Source organism: Ambystoma mexicanum, chromosome 8 (genome assembly GCF_040938575.1).
Source record: "Ambystoma mexicanum isolate Mex_15411 chromosome 8, UKY_AmexF1_1, whole genome shotgun sequence".
Taxonomy (NCBI): Eukaryota; Metazoa; Chordata; class Amphibia; order Caudata; family Ambystomatidae; genus Ambystoma; species Ambystoma mexicanum.
This window is the reverse complement of record NC_090929.1, coordinates 595,294,955-595,312,775: the sequence shown is the minus strand read 5'-3', so window position 1 is coordinate 595,312,775 and position 17,821 is coordinate 595,294,955. Positions and strand designations below refer to the sequence as shown.

At 46.7% G+C, this 17,821-nt stretch overlaps 1 protein-coding gene across 6 annotated transcripts in view; it reads left to right on the top strand.

The window, feature by feature from the left end:
- The window catches only part of PLEKHG5 (pleckstrin homology and RhoGEF domain containing G5), a 1,536,154-nt gene that overhangs the window by 1,061,779 nt on the left and 456,554 nt on the right, over positions 1–17,821 (top strand). The window lies entirely within an intron of this gene.

Here is a 17,821-nt window from a genome sequence, read left to right as displayed (position 1 = left end):
GCAACCTTGCAGCCCATTTAGGCCTTAGCCTAGGCCATCATGGGGCATGGTGGCATCCTTTTTTCCATCCCTTTAAGAGATGGTGAAACCTGCCTGTAGAGGGCAGTTAACGCCAGGCAAGGATGGGTTGAATGAACATAATGAAAACCAGTCATGATGTACTTGCGTGTTAGGAATCTCTGGACATAACTGGCTACATGACATTTGGACACCCCACCCCTTTCCCTGGATTTCAGCAAAAGTCAAGGTTTGTTCCTTACACAATTGCACACCATTTCCCCAATCTCCACCCAATTTTGCTTGGTTGCCTTTTAGGACACTCCGGACATTACGGCTATAGGACATTGGCCACCCGAGCCCGTTCCCCCGCATTTCAGCACAAGTCAAAATGTGTTTGTCGGTTTGTGGCTTGATGAAGCGTTGTCCTTTATACAATTCCACTCTGTTTCACCAATCTGCACCAAATTTTTCATAGTTACCTTTTAGGACCCTCCGGACATTACTGGCTGCATGATGTTTGGACACTCCACCCCTTTCCCTGGATTTCAGCACTTTCATGCATGAGTCAGTTTCCTGAAATCGTCGAAACATCAATGTGGTCATAGAAGGATCTGTCCCGACACAGGGAACAAAACTCAAAGGTCCAGGCCCTATGATGCATGGTTTCCAAGATATTTGCACCGCAACGAACTGCACCGCGCCAGGGTGAGGCAACAAGTGGAGAGAGAGAGCGCAGAAGGTCCCAGTATGCAGCAGCACACCAACTCTCGCCTCCCCCAACCTCTGCTCTGGGGGAGTTCCACCAGCCCTACGCGTCCATTCTCAATGCGGTTTACTTCAGGGTGCAAAGCACATCAAGGATAAGCGAATCTGAACATCGACCTACAGGATAGGTGTTATCATGTCTGGCTACAGAACCTGTTCGGAGAACGGGTACTTCTGCTAGTACGTAAATAAAGCGTGCAGTGAATTGTATTTATTCATCGGAATATCTCACAGGATCACTGCCCCTCTGATTTAACGCTGGCCCAATATGGCAGCCGAAGTTGTTCGATTGCTTCAATTTCACCGTGAGACCTGGACTGTAGCAGGTCCAGCGTGTCCCTCCAGGCGGACATCCGGAGACCCAGCTCCATTATGAACACATCTCGAGTAAACGATGGGGGCGAGATGTGCAATGGTGTTTCAGCACCGCAGGGCCAGCTGGGCTCGTGGCTGCAGCGATTGCTGTAAGTGGAGCGTTGGGCTCTGTGATAGATTTCTATTACATGCCTGCTATCGAACAGGGCCCGCGCCCCGTGTTTCGCCAGCCGAGCAAGTGTAGCCTGAAGCTTGGCTATTTATTGCGAATTCCGTCTCCCAGAAGCCAGCTCAGAAATGCAGCTTTTAAAAGCAGGCGCTGCATTTGGTTCATAACAACTAAGGCTTCTGCCTACGTATAGATGTTTTTATAGGTAGTCATTATACTGAAATAACACACGGTCTCCGTGTTATCCACCCTGGAGGGTTGAACGTCTGAGTCAATCCTGCCACGGCGTGCCCATCAATTCATCACGGATCCCCAGACAGCCCACATGTTGAGACCTGGCTTCACCAACGAGCGAACACCAGGAGCGCAGACGAGTGTATTCATCTCAGTAAACAACTTTTTGTATTCCATCCTCCAGAGTAGCAGATTTGTTTCTCTCCCCTTCTTTGCCACTGTAACCTTTGCTGCTGTACTCGCAATCTTGCGCTCCTGCCTGGTTTTTCTTTAGAATGCATGCATGCCTGTATATGTGTGCGTATCATTCGGCCTTCATGTGGTTCGGTCGCGCTCTCGAGTGGCTCGCATAGCGCCCGGTAAAGGGGCTGCGGCGGGCGGACCCGTGGGGGTGGGGGCATGCTGCTTTCATGTGCTGCCTTTCCTTTGGTAGCCATAATGATATTCTTCGCTCCATTATTGTGATTTTGGGATGTGTATACTATTACATTGCACATAACAATTACACAATCCGTGATGCTAGTCTGTTTTCAGATTATGTCTTCCCACACTTTTAACTCTTTACCTGTTTTTTACTCTTCCTGCAGTCGCAGAGCACTTTTCCTGCAGGCACTTCGCTCTCCTAGCCCAATCCTTCCTCCTGTACTCTACTGTCACGGCCCTTTTCCTTCAGCAACAGGCCTCCCTTCATGGGGCCCGGAGCTCAAAAGCACACGCCTTGCAGTTGCTGCGTTCACTGGAAGACCCCACCCACCCACCTACCCACCTTTGCAGCATGCGCCCAGTATTGCCTTGACCCGGTCAGCTGGGATCAGACTCCTCCTCGGATTCCTGGGACTTGGTGCACACAGAGGTGCCGATTCTCAAAGGGGCAATTGCGAAGTAGGCTTTCACAGTGCCTTAAATGGGGAAAAAAAGAAGTGCAGGTGCTCAGTTATCTAGACCTTAAGTGGGCCGGGGCTCATGCCCTGGAGAGTCTTGACATTGCTCTCACTGGGTGGGGGGCGGAGGGGCGTCTGAGGCTCACTGACCCATTTGAATTAATCTCACACCTGCTGTTCACTCCATTTTCGTAGTTCTCCCTTTGTCTTATTCGTGTGTCTCACTCTTCATGCCTCATTCTCTGTCAATTTCTCTATGTCTCACTCCCCACACTACTACTCCAGCCATGTTATCACACCCTCTTTAACTCTCTGTGTAAGGCTGTATTTTTTTTTGTCTAAGCCTGTGCCTGAAGTGCATGAGGTGCTGAACCATCTCGGTGATTTCAACCAAAATCTCAGTATTACCGTTAACTGTTAAGTTATCAAATGCACATTTGATTCTGTCCATCTAAGCAATCACCTCTCAAAGATGCCCATCAACCACAGACTGATTTTGACCTGTTTTGACAAAAGTATTGTGATGTGCAAACGTTGGCAGGCCTTGAGAACGCTGAATCGTTGCAGGTAATTCAGAGTGAGATTACATTGGCCCTCATTACAACACCGGCGGTAACCAATGGCGCTATTAGCACCATGGTTGCTGCCGGTATTGTAACAAGTCCGCCAATGGAAAATGGGGAAATACCGCCCCATTCCAAGGTTGGCGGGGCAGTAATTCCCCATTTACCATTGGCCCTTCCCCATTCCCATTTTTGCCCCATAGGGCTCAATGGGACTGGGGAAGGCGGTAATTACGGTACTGCAAATTGTGGTACCGTAATTACCTCGGAAGTCCCTTTGCGGGTCCCTACTTTAATGGCTGGTCCAGACCAGCCGTTAAGGTCGGGAGCCGCAAAGGGACCTCGTAATCAGGCGTTAAGGGTTTAACGGCGCCAACACCTTTTACGGCACCGTTAAACCCTTAACGCCAGGGTCGTAATGACCCCCATTATTTGTTAAGGATCACACACATTGGTTGAGCGGTGAAGCTAGGATTCCCACACAAACTTCCAGTTTGTTGTTATGTATGGTGCTAAGGAAATTTGAATACACATATCAAAGATTTTCTATTTTGTGTGTTAAACTAGTAAACATTACGGAGGTGGACATCTCCATTAAACGTCCAATAAGCTTGCCATTTCATTGTGTAGTAATACCGTATTTGACGGATAGCTGCGGCTGTGTGCGGCCTTTGAGTCTATAATGTTTCATCACAATTCCAAACACTTAAAGGTTTGCATAAAAAAGGCACTGCTAATAAGAAACATACATGTTAAACATATAATTGCTGAGGCTTTCTTGAGGTGCTGCCTGCGTAGGGGTGTCCCAAACAAATCAATCAGCACTCCACATGAAAACTTTCAAGGGACCCCATGGGTAATGGCAAGCCCAATTATTAAAATGGTGTTCTTCACCTGGCGTATTAGCAGCTCATGAGCTGCATATTTGGGTCTCCTTTTGTTCTGCAGGGTGGGCCCTCAATCCGACATTATGAACACTGCAGGTGAGGAGGAGGGAGACAGCACTGCTTTCCACAGCAAAGGCGGCAGGAGATTGGTCCTTCAGTGAGGTACAGTTTTCATTTTCACCTCGCTCCAAAGTTGAGTGCTGGCGCTCTCCAAGTGCAGGTAATCATATTGTCAAAATTAAAGTGCAGGCACTGAGGGCGATTTAGAACCGATACATTTAAAGCATTGGGGATTCAATGTTTGGGGATGTAGGAAGTTAGGTGACCAGAGTGGGGGAATTCTGGGTGCTTTACAAACAGCATATGGTTTCCAGTTGTGTTCAACCTGGATACTTCTCCAATAAAAGTCTTTTATTTCAAATTGTTTATTTAAACACACGCCCAATGTCTTGGTTACTGTAATGGGGCAGATGAATGCTCAGGTAATACCCACAGCCCTTACTCGGATGAGTATGCAAATACCCCTTCATATTCCTACAACTCGCCAATATCACCCAGGTGAGAAACAATACCAGCTGAGACAGTCCTACTGTGACAAATCAACTTCAGGGCTACCAGTGGTCCAGGTATGAATATCGGTTTCTAAACCACCAATCAACCCCACACCTCTAGTACACCAGAAGGAATCTGAACCTACTGGAAACACAAGTAAATTATAATCCTCCTTGTCCAATTTTGGTAATGTGGATGGAACGGCAGGCTTATCTCTGCAAGGTCGTGGATCGTTGGTTATAAGAGGCATCTAGGCGCTGTTGCAAGAAAGTGTCTCAGTTACAAGGATGAATCTTTGCTCAAGGTTACAATGAGCGTAAATACTTACAGTGTAGGAAGTAGATAGTTGCATGGGTGGTTACCGGTTACATAGATGGGTCGGTACAGGTTACATTTATCAACAGTTCCAGTGAATTTCCAGCGCATGGTAAGTAAAAGCAAACAGCACAATCATAATTTATACAAACGGCAGAGTTTTTATAGCTTTCCTGAACTCTATGTGAGAGTCTATGGTTCTGAGAGGGGTTGGCTATGGTTAGTTGTAAAAATACAATTATTACCCAATGATAAAAGGGACTGTCCAGTCAAGGACAAATATCTGCTTTATTATTATTACTACAACAGACAGTTCTAGCACACTACAACATACAACCCACCCTGTAAAGGAACTGTCGGGGGGGAAATTCGGCCGGGGTCGGCCGGGCCGTCCGCAGACCTCCGGACAGGGAGGCCCCAACTCCTCCCGTATATCCCAAAAGAGTATGAGACACACACAAGAAGCAAGGTGACTCTGCTGTTTATTAGACAAAAACGGCAGGGATGGGTCAAGGAGCGTACGCGTCCGTCCTGACACACACACAATCGTAGGGCTCGCAGGCCCTTTTTACCTTATTATGACGCGCTACTTGCGTCACCTTGGAAAGTTAGCAAAAACCTATTGCCACTCTTAATTGGTTGCTCGAGTGGTAGGGTTAGTATAGCACACGTATAGAGAACAATGTTAGTGGACAAGGGTTAGTCAGGTGATATATCTGGGTTGTCCCTACAATTAGATACATGAGAATTGTTACATGAAGACCCCTGATGATTGGTTGAAGTTAATGGCGTCAGTGATAGGAGCCCCATGTTCTGATTGGTGCGCCCGTGAGCTTCCCAGCCTGGGACCATCGCTGTTCCCAGCTCTCGGTGTACCTGTCATTTGCAACAATGTTTCACTATGGGTACGTGCAGACAATGTGAGGACTTATTCATAGCTGGAAGGCCGACTACTCCCACTGTCGCAGATGTCCATTGAGCCTTTTAATTGTATCTGCCTATGTCTTGTAACGAGGGATCCAGACGCTTTCTTCCTGCTGGGCTTGGCATCCTGTCAGGTTCGGCTTGGTCACGTGAGGTGGGACCGTGTTTGAGGCAGAATTCTGCACAATTAATATTGTTTTTCCCCTGTGTGCCTGGTTTAATTTGCAGGTGTGACTTTAACGTTGGTGTGCGGCGTGCGAGGTTGTAACATCGTGCCCTTGATGGTTTGCTCTCGGAATGTAGGTTGGCAACATTGCGACCTTGGCTGATTGCTTCGCCGGGCTCATTCTGCAGGATCAGCAATCTGACTCTTGTTCTCTTAACGTCCATGGAAGCTCTTGCTTGCGGCCTACTTAGGCCTGGTGTATAAGTGGAGCCGCTTGGTGCACAGGCGCTTTAGGTTACAGTACCATATTATCTTATGACCAGTATCGTGTCTTCATTATATTTCTCATTGTGGCAACTGGTTTTAGGAGAAGCGTGAGCAAGCTCTTTTAGATGAATTCATGATGCGTCTTGCGTTTCTGCATTTTGAAAACCTATGTGGAAAATAATAAAGATGCACGTCCGTGAGTATATCTGTCGCCTACGTCATAGCACTGAGTATATTCTTCGTGTAGATTGGTGCGGGAGTGTCCAGTGTGTATATTTGTACAGGTGTGCTGACCATTGGCTAGGTTGTCATGGCATCTCTAACGACGTGTAGGTTTTAGTCTATTTGATCCGTGCCGCAGGTGTCGGCATGGCCAGTGCGGCCTGCTGGGCAGGCAGATGGACACATCCGTATGTTCCTGTACCAGGGTATTTGGTCGTCTGGTAGATGGGCAAACTCTTCTCGTGGCGGGTGTCTGGGTCGTGACCCTTTAGGCCAAGCGCGAGAGGTGAAGGACGGGAGCCTGGTCTTCCATTCTCCCACTTCAGTCCCCCCTCTGGTCGACTTGTCGACCACAAACATATCCTTTTCGTTGTCTCCTCTTACACTCCATATCTTAGTTATTCCTCCTAAATGTCCATAGTGGTTCACATGATCTTCAAATGACCAATACATATATTCACAGGTTCCTCCAGGAGTACAGTATACCCATTTCCCTATGTAGCTCCTGGGGTTTCTTGGGTTCTCGATCTTCACCGATGGTGGGTCCAGATGGTTGGTGATGATCTGGTTGCGCAACTTCTCCCTCTCTTGTATTATTATGCCTGTGTGATGGCCGTCATCTGCTGGCATCAAGGGGTGCATACCGACCATTTCAAGCAACTCGTCAGTGGTGCGTGCCTTCCGGGCCTTCCAAAATCTTATTATGATCAGTGTAGCTCCAGCCAAAATAGTACAACCAACTATAATCTTTAGTCCATCTGACAGCCAAGATGGCATCCATGACCACAATAGTGAAAACCAGCTCTTATCCTTGTTTACACCGTTACTTTCATCCATCATTTTGGAGTGCATCTGGGCCAATTGTGAAACTGCTTCTGTCAGTGTACCATTGTCAGCATCGTTGGCAGGAATGAACGTGCAGCATGATTGTCCTATCTTTGCACAAACTCCTCCTTCCATGGCTGTGAGGAGGTCCAATACATATCTGTTCTGGAGTGCTACCATCCTTATAGCTCGCAGCTCCTCTTTTATTGCGTTGAATCCATTTACTGTAGAATTGATGGTCATCATTAGTTCCCATCTAGTTATCTAGAGCCATTTTGCGTTTGCGTAGGCCTGCAGTCCCGGATGTATGATTGAGGAGAAAAACATTGCTGCTCTGCTGAATAGTCTGTGTTCTGGCGGGATTGAAGTGAGTGCCGTTTCCGACCTTCCCTGCAGGTAATTTCCTGTCAAAGGTTCTCCTTGTCTTTTCCTTCTGTTTAGGACAGTATCATTGCTGTTGGTCCTATTCCCTTGCTCCTCCTGAGGTGGTGCAGATCTCTTCCTTCTTTTGTCCCCTTCATCCATTTTGGGAAAGTTCGCCACATTCACATGCTTCTGGGGTACCACTAGTGATGGTACATTGACGTGCACCATTGTGCACACACCATTCCACTGGGGAGGCAGTGTATGGTATGCCTTTTCTCCACAAGCCCAATAATGGTCCATTATTACTGCTGTTCCTGCTCCCCCCTCAGGTAACTCCATCACGCTTGCACAGTTGGTGTTGTATCCTACGTCCACCTCTCCTTTATGTTGGTAACATACCTTGGGCGCAGTCAGCGGCAGTATTGTTATTGGGTCTTTATCTGTCTCCACCCACGTGAGCATGGGTACGTACTTGATCCACGTCGTCCAACATCTGTGGTTGTGTGCCTCGATAGTTGAGATAGTTTCTTTTGTTACCATGTTGCTGCCAATCACTCCTATCTCCCAATTGTTGTCCAGGTACACCTTCCCTGTTATCGTCACCAGTGGCCTTTCCCAACATCCTGGTTTACCAGGAACTTCAGTGGCGTACCAATCACATGGTAGATACTGCAGTGTTACTTTCTTTGTTTCCCCTTTTGCAGGACCACTTGTTATGTATTTGAATGCTTCAGCATGTAGACTGCTCTTGTGGTAACTCAAATAAGTCTTGAGGAAGTTGTTTTCATATGGGTATGAGTCTCGTGTTTTCCACACCATGTGCACCACTGTCCCTTGGAATCTTCCCTTCGTTTGGAACAGTGCCAAGTATATGATGCATCGTGCTGTCTTCATCTATTTCTGTGGCAACAAATGTTCGAGAAGCGCTCATGGCGTATGGTATTAATGAGCAAACGTAGCAGCTGTCCTCTGTTGTCTGTTTACCAATGCGGGTCATGTGTTGGTACCATATGTTGTTTGAGACGTGTGCTGAATCTTGTATATAATTATCAATAACTTTATTATCTGAGTATGTGCTGCGTTTAACTCTATTTTGCTTGTGTGCAATTTTACTAGTATCACCTGACGTAACACCTGTTGCAGCAGGGGATGGGGGTGTATTAGGTTTGGGTGCAGCAATAAAATTAATAGCATAGCTGTACTGCCATACAGAGGCAGCCAAGAACCCGGTGATCATCAAAATCCCTATTAGTTTTATTACATATGCTAATTTCACCGGCATTTTGCTCTTACCTTGCTGCAGTCCTGGCAGCGTATTCTTGCGACGTTAAAGTTGCCCGCCTGAAAATTCTCAAAATGCTGGTTATTAAATGTTAGTTATTGTTTTTCTTTAAGCTCTCCCTATCAAATAGTCATTCAGTGCCCAGGTGAAGAGCTGTTCCCACGCTACTCTAAGTGATCTATCTCTTAGGACAGGCAAGTATGGGTGGAGGTGGGGCATTGAACATTCTATGGCCAAGAGGAATGCTGTGTAGTAGACACGTACCCTTCTCCTTTTCAGGTACGTTGGCCTTTTTATTTCATATACAAATTGGTGTGACAATTCTTCCGGGTAGTTATTGTCTGGGGGTACCATCTACTCCTGGGCATTGAATTTGTTAGTTATCAATTTTCTTAGCAATACAATAATCGCAGTTCCTGCATGTGCGAGAGAAGAGAAAAGAGAGCATTCACGTGTTTACATGTGTACGTGTGCAAGGCAATGTCCTTCAGTTCGGTTATTACTGTATTGGGGGTAGGGGTCAATGGGCAGGGGGTTTGGGCTCAGCTGGCGGAAGTATTTTTACTCTTTGAGCGTGTGACCATGGGGTGGGCAGTATGGGGATCACCCCTTTCTTCGTCAGTTATTGTCTCTGGGGGATCTGGGGAGTGACAGGGTATGGGAATAATTGGGTCGTTGGCTGTGGTAGAACTCTCTTCCTCCGTTGGTGATGTTGTTGTTGTTCTCCCAATGGACCTGTCGGTGGCGCTGCGGCGGGTCTGCAGTTTGTAGATCTTTACATCATGTAGGTGGTTCCAGGCACGCTTGTCCTGTAGCTTTACTGCTCTTGTTGATACTTCCTCTACCAGATGGGGGCCAGTAAATCGTGCATTATTCCACTTCCTGTTGAAATTGCGAAGTAGCACGTGGTCACCTTTAGCAATTTTACACAGGTTTTCCTTTTCCAATTCTTTATCCGCGTCTTCTTGTTGATTGCTGTTAGACCCGCCCCGTGTGCGCTCGAGCTGTTGAGACACAAACACTACACTAGTAATCAAAGAAGACACATATTGGTACATTTCATCACCAAGAACACTCGCTGCACTCTCGTGGTTGGTAAATGCTCTTGACGTTGGCGTTAGGGGAAGGCGCATTTGACGTCCGGTAACCACCTCGTGTGGGGTGAGGTGGTGGTCGGACCCTGGTCTATTCCTTAGTTCAAATAGGGCTAATGGAAAGCAATATAACCAGCTTTTCTTTGTTGTTTGCTGTATCTTTGCAATTGCCTCCTTTAATAGGCCATTCAGGCGTTCACATACACCGTTGGCCTGTGGGTGGTAGGCACATGCAAATTTATGTTTTATGTTCAGCAAGGATGTGATATGCTGGAACATTTCGTTTGCGAAATGTGGGCCATTGTCTGACCTTAACACCTCGCACACTCCCCACCTGGGGAAGACCTCCCTCACTAGGAGTTTAGCTGCTCTAAATGCATCTGGGTGTGAACAGGGCCCTGCTTCAATCCACCTAGAGAATGGGCATACTACTACAATCATATACCTAGTCAATATGGAGATGCCGAAAAGGTCCCTCTGGCTGGGGTATAGTACCTCTTATTACTTTTAGGGTATGGCCGGCCGTAAACTGTTGACATGTGAGACAATTGCTGATAAAATTTGACACATGAGAATTTAACTCGGGGCAGAACCAATCTTCTCTAATTCGTGCTGCAATTACTTCCTTGCCTGTGTGGGCTGGGTGATGTAGTTGGCTCAGGGCGGTGTTCAAAAGTGCCAATGGTATTACAACCTTTCCAGTGCCACCCTGGCGCCATAGTGCGTCGGTTGGTGACATTGTGCATCCTCTTTTTACCCATATTTCTTTTTCGGCCATTGGTGCAGCCGCTTGTAGCTCCATAATCTGCGTGGCTGGGAGATGGGTGTACCCTTCTCTTATCAACATCTCCTTAGCCATTCCCCTCCCTCTCCCTCTCTGTGATTCTGGGGGGTTCCATATCTCACCAAAGTATGCAGCATACTTCGCATGTGCGTCTGCTGCTGCATTCCCCTTTGAGACGTGGTCTTCACCATTGGTGTGTGCGGTGCATTTTACTAGGGCGAATTCTTGGGGGTCATTTATTACTTCAATTAGTTCAGCCAATAAGAGGGCATGTTGCACTGGAGTGCCATCAGCTCTCCTAAACCCTCTTCTTCTCCATTTCGACAGCCCTGAGTGGACAGTGGATGTAACATATGCACTGTCGGAGTATATGGTTACTCGTTTGTCAAAGCTTTCCTTCAATGCCAAGATTAGTGCAACCAGTTCCGCTGCTTGAGCGGAGTAATGCTGTGGTAATTGTACACATTTCATAGCCACACACACCGGTACCTCCATCATTTTTACCACTGCTGCCCCAGTTCTCCTTATCCCATCTCTTTGATCAATAGTTGATGACCCATCAATAAACAAAAGCTCACCTCCCTCTAGTGCGTTTTCTTCAACCTTTCTAGTACATGAGTACATTTCAGTTATTTGCGTACAGTCATGGGCATAATCTCCCTCCTCAATTACTTCTGCTAGGAACCTTGCAGGGTTAACCGTGCTACATCTAACAATTGATAGTTCAGCTCTAGATAAAATGATCTCATAACCTGATGCCCTCTGCGTGGTTAGGGTGGACTTAGGTTTATTCAATATTGCAAATAGTGCATGTTCCACAAACAGTGTAGTTGGGCACCCCATGGTGATTGCTGATGCTTTTTCCACTGCAAAAGTAGCTGCAGCGAGACTTTGTTCGCAAGGGAAGTGACCTAACATCACAGGATCCAAGTGACCGCTGTAAAATGATACTGGTTTGTAGCCCATGCTTGTTTTTTGAGCCAACACTGCTTTCATTACTGCTGAGTCGCAATGTGAAAATATAAAAAATTGTCGCTCATAGTCTGGGGATGACAGTACTGGAGCAGTTGATATCGCATCTTTCAATTCATCAAAAGCCTCTTTCATTTCCATAGTCCACCCCAACTTTTTCTCCCCTTTATTAGCTTCCCTTAAAGCCTCAAGCAGGGGTCCTATGTATGAGCTGCAATCAAATACCCATGCTCTACAGTAGTTGCACAGCCCCAGGAATTGCTGCAGTTCCCTCACAGTTTGTGGCATTGGAGTGCTTGAAAAGGCCTGTGCTCTTTGTGGTGCAATCTTTCTTCCATGTTGGGATATAAGTTGACCAATGTAAAGTACCTGTTCTTGACAGTATTGTATCTTTTCCATGTCTACCTTGTACCCTTTTTCAGCCAATATTGTCAACATCTTTAAGGAGTCCTCTCTGCATTTACTTTCCTTTGTACTGCAAATTATTATTTCATCCACATACTGCAACACTGTGCTTTCCACTTCAATGTTACCCAAATCCATCTGTATTACTCTATTGAAAATTGAGGCTGATTCGCAATACCCCTGTGGCAATATGGTATGTTTCCACTTTGTATTTCGGTAAGTGAAGCTGGTCAGATCTTGTGAGTCTGGGTGCAATGGTATTGAGAAAAAAGCATTTTTAAGGTCGATCACTGTAAATCGTGATGCTTCTGCTGGAATGCCACACAATATTGTGGCCGGGTTCGCTGCTACGGGATATTCTGCTTCTACTATGTTGTTCAAGGGCCTGAGATCCTGTATGAAGCGCCAAGACCCCCCTTTAGCCTTGCGCACTGGGTACACAGCCGTGTTGCATGGTGATTCTGAGGGGACCAATATGCCATTGTTTATAAGGGCCGTTATGGTTTCATATATGCCCTCATCTGCCTCTTTTGACAGTGGGTACTGTTTCACTCTGGGGAGTATTGCACCTTTTTTCAATTTTATCCTTACTCCCCCTATGCTTTTTATGCACCCCACGTCATAAGGGCTAGTAGTCCACAATGATTTGGGTACCTTTGACATATCCTCCTTAAAGAAGGGGACTGGGGTGCGTGCGGGTGCCTCAAGTGCCATCGCAATTTTCTGTGCTACTTGTTTGTACTCCACTCTTAGCCATATTTCCACACTCATCATAAACGCCATTTCACCTTCCTCCTTTTCTTCTGAGAACAGCTCCTCATCTGACACCTGGGTTAGCCTACATCCTTCTGCTAGTGCTATCACTGCCCTCCATGCTCTTCCTTCCTTGTCTTGGGCATGCACAGCAATATAATCAGCTGTTGCAATAATGCTCTCAATGTCCATTAGAACCACCTTTCCTTCTGGTTCATTAACAGGTGTTTCTGGTCTGAACAGATAGGCTGCTGGCCTCCTCCATATTTTCCCTTCTATCCCTGGCATCCATGCAAATGCCATATCTGTTCCATACTGGAATAGTTCGCCATCTACTGGCTCCGCCCTAATCGCTATCTGTCCGCAGTATGCTTGCATAATCTGTCGTGCTGTGAGCATGTTAATCCCTGGAGTAGAGCAAATGATGCCGTCCTCTGTAAAGGAGATCGTCATATTCAACCTGTTCATTATGTCTCTCCCCAGTATATTTACTGGTGAGGCACTATAATATAAACGTGGAACTGACAGATCATAATCTCCAATAGATAAGGGAATGTTATCAGTAAAGGGAACCAACCCTCTAGCCCCAGAGAATCCTTGGGTGTTCATGGCTTCGCCTGACATCTTAAATTTACCTTCCCTTATGCAAGACCGGGTCGCCCCGGTGTCAACAAGGAATGATAATTTTTTGTCACCTATCGTTACCTCTATGCGTGGCTCCTCCGCACTATTAGGTGTTACTGACAGGATGGGACACACCAAGGCCGTTTGTGGGCTGTCCTATTGAGGGTACAATGATTGGCCATTTCCTGTGTAAGGGTTGTGTCCCAAGACCGTCACCCTACCCAATTGTGTTTGTTGTGTTTGGGGTTGTTGTGTCATCGCTACCTGTTGTTGTGGCAGTGAATATGTCTGTGGCTGTTGTTGTGTTATTTGTTGTTGTTGTTCATTTCCCTGTTGCAACGTCTGCTGTTGTTGTAGGCCCTGCTGTTCTTGTGAGGGCCTTGGTTGTCCCTGTTCACTCCATGATGGTTTTCCTGGCCTAACTCTACACGTGCGTGACATGTGTCCTAATAATCCACAACTCCAACACACTGGTGGTTCCCTACTTTGCCATGGGAAGCTCCCTGTGTTGTCCTGGTATACTGGTTGCCCTGTGGGGTAGGAATTTCTAAGTCCTCCCACCTGCTGTTGGGTGTTATATCCGTATCCTCTCCCTCTCATAAATCCTCCTCTCCCCCTGTTATAATTATAATACCCAGCTCCTTGCATTGGGTACCCTCCTCCCATGTTGGTTGTGTATGGTTGCAGTGGCGGCGCCTGTTGTGTTATAGTCTGTGAAGGTGGTATTTGGGCAGAATCTTGTGCAGCCACTACTTGTGTGGGGCTTTGGGCCATTGTTGTGGGCGTAGTTATTAGTGCCCCTTCCATTGTGTATTTAGTAAGTTTTTTCTGTACTAGTTTAGCCTCTTCCGTTTTCCTGTCCTCTTCCTTTTGTTTCATTTTTCCTTGCCATGTCCTGCAGTGATGTACTATAGTCAGTTGTATTTCTGGCCATGGTTTTGCTTCCATTCCCACTACTTTCTTTAGTTGTTTCTGAACTCCTTCTGGGAGCCCTTGTACTAGTATATGATAGAATATTGCTGGTGTTTTATCCCATTGCTCTCTAGTTTCCATGCGCCACTTCTCTTGGATCTCCTGGATATAATCAACAGGATCTTCATTCTCACGCATCTTACGGGAGGTAATTGCTCCTATGTCTGATGTGTCTGGGTACTGTACCCTCAGTGCCTGCCATAGTGCATGTCTGCAGTTTGCGAATGGTGCCCCATCATGCGATGTGTTATTGTTATTGTTACCCCATGGAATCCTGCTCTCTTCCAAATGTCATCCGCTCTATCCCCTAATATTGATATTAAAAGGCCCTTTACATCTCCTACTGCCAGTTTCTGTCCTGCGGTGTGTTTTTCCATTTCATATATCCACTTACCCGCACCTCCACTTAATGATGGAAGCCTGCATTTTATATTTTCTTTATCTGTATGCTTCCAAGGGACATACTGTGGTCTAACCCCTCCTCTCTCCAAAAGTGGCATTAAGTTGTGTCCCGTTTCACCCTTTATGTTCCATAATATCGAGTCCTCACACCCTTCCTCCTCTTCCCTTTCTTCTACATCTTCAATTTCGTCCTTATTACCCCTGCTCGTAACTCTTTCTTCTCCATCTTTTCCCATCCTTCCATCATTTCCTGTATTTAATGTGGGCATGTATATTCGTCTGTCCTGCCTGCGACTAGGGAGGTCTCTAAGCCGACATGCATAGGGTGTCAGTTCGTCTGTGAAGGGCGCGAGTTTTATTTTGCGCAACGAGCGTGAGGTGGTTGAGCATGTAGGGTGCGATGGGGGAGGGCGGGATGGGGATGGGGATGGTGTGGCTTCATGTGTCGGTCTTTCCGCTAGTCCTTGCTCTCCCTCCTCACTTCTCTCCAGCTCATCCTTTCTCCTACTGATCCATGGCGAGTCTATGTTGGTTCGGGTGAGGTATAGTTTGTCTAAGCTTTCCCTTTCACTTTTTCTTCCTTCCCTCTCCACTCCTTCTTCTTCCTCACTACAAAAGTCAGTCATAAACGGCACCCCCCACTCAGTCTTTTTCCCTTTTATTGTTACTGTTTGGGTCTATTAGGTCCAATTCTCCTTTTTCTCCTTTACCAACTGCTCCCCCTTGTGCTGATGTTGTCGCTACTTCTGTGCTTCTATATACATCCCCCCATCTTTCACTCTCCATACTCCTATCTTCTCTTTGTCCTACACTTCTCTCCTCCATCTCCGTACTATTTTCCTCCCTTTTCCTTTTTAATTCCTCCATCACTTCACTGCTCATCTGTTCCAATATTCTTTCATCCTCTTTCTTCCTTTCCCATTTCACCCTTTCTCTTTCTACTATACTCTCTATTACCTTCCCTTCTTCATATTTCTTAGTTGTTTCTGATAGTAACCTCCTCTTCCACATTGCCATTTCTTTTTCTTTTTCTTCTTCTTCCCTCTTCTTCTCTCGCAGCACTACTCTTGATACCCTTTCTGCTGCTGCTTTTACCCTTTCAGCTTCTCCCCTTTGCTCCTCATTCCGTTCCCTTATTTTGTCCAATTCGTTCTTACCTTCTTTCCTTTTCCTCGCTCTCTCTCTCTCCTCCCTCTCGAGCTGTTTGATCAATTCATTCTGCTCATCCCTTAGCTTTGCTAGTCGTTCCTCCAAAATCTCTTCCTTTTGCCGTAATAGCTCTTCCCCCCTCATTCCACTCTCCCTGGCACTATCCTCGTCTGTTTTCTTTACTACCTCCTACTCTTCTCCAGTTAGTGAACCTCGTAATTTTAATAGTATCTGTGCAGCTACCCACTCATCATTTCCTATCTCCACAGTCTGCTCTTCTCCAGTCCTCCCCGCCCCCACTGGCATCTTCCTATGAGCCACATATGGTGGAGGGCTGTATGCCGGGTTCGAGTATCCCTCAGCCGCCCTTAACTGTCCTCTTTCTATTTCTCCTAATTCTCTTAAAGGGTACAGCCCCCCTCGCTCTGTTTTCACTTCCTGTGTTATGGGTATCTCGTTGCTCGGTTCCTTTTTTATGTCATCTAATTTATTATTCTTTTCTCCTCCTCCTCCGTTCCCCGTGTTCTTTCTGCTTTCACTCCCCTTTTTTCCATCCTCTCCTTCCTCCTTAATCTCTTTTTCTTCCGGGTTTTCCCCCATAGTGAACATTCCATTTGGTCCTGGTCGGGACCCCTGGAACATCCTCCATAAGTTAAACACCTCCACATGGTTTGCCAACTTCTTCCCCTTGTATGTATTGTGCAGATGGTTTAGCAGTGAATGTTGGGCATATGGATCGAAGCTACCATTAGGCGGCCATGGTGTTAGCATTTTGTTATCCGTCCCCTGGGTCCATTCTATGCTGTATTTAATTAGTTTCTCCCTATGGGGTGGCAGTGTTGTGCATATGTGTTGTAGTGGGGTAGTGAGGGTGTTCCCCCACCCTCCCAACCCTGTCCCGTATGACATAGTAGCGCTCCACTTGTTACCCTTCCCCTATCTGGTAGCAGTTTGTCTCACTAGCAGTTTACAATATACAACCTTATATTGTTTACCTGGCCCCGTAAGTTTGGGGACTTACGACAATCCGCTAATGAATATTTATAAAAAATATGGTATTTTACATTTGTATATTTCCTTCTGTCTTTCTTTCTTTATACAACACCTTTACGGCCCCCTGCGGCCGAGGCGCACGTAGCCCCCTGCGGCTGCGTACCCCTTATGACTCTCTTATACAGTCGTCCTATTTTCACGTGCTCTTCCCCCTTTTACACTTACCGTGGCCGACGTTCTCCGTGCGCAGCCACGCCCCCCTTTCTCCTTTCCCTGATCAACTCATTTACCGTTTATCTCCGTTTCCACTCCCTTAGCACATTTCTCTTCCCCCCCACTCTTAAAACGAAGATGCCTTGTGCTCGCGATATCCTATGAAAGCCCTACTGGTGACGTCACCGATCTCTTCGAGCTACTGGTAAGCTCTTCGTATATTCTTTAAGTTCAAAATACACTTGCAATCTACTCCCGTTAACCCTACAGCTGTCTTCCTGTCACTCCTGGAACAAGCTAATCAAATCAATAATATAATCGGACTGCGCACGCTGCGTCGCCTCGCGTGTGATACGCCCCTCAACAGGAGGGCTTAACCAGCCAATTATCTTCCGTATTGGGCAACTAACTAGCTACCGCCTACAGGGAAACGTCATCTACCTATCGAGTTTCTTGCTCGAACAATAGGGATCCTCATCTACTCATTGATCAATAAATGCCAAATCGTAGGAAACCACACACACCCACCCTTACACGTAGTCGTGACCTAGGCCAATCAGTGTCTACGAGCGGCCGCACGTGATGTTTTCGTGCTCCGCCCCCCTCTTTCGCGTGACGTAGCCGACTGCTCTCGCACTCGTTTCACTACCATTCATTCCATTGCCAACACTAAATTGTCAAACCTTCGCCGCGCACCTGTGCAACACCTCCCTCCTCCCTTATTTAA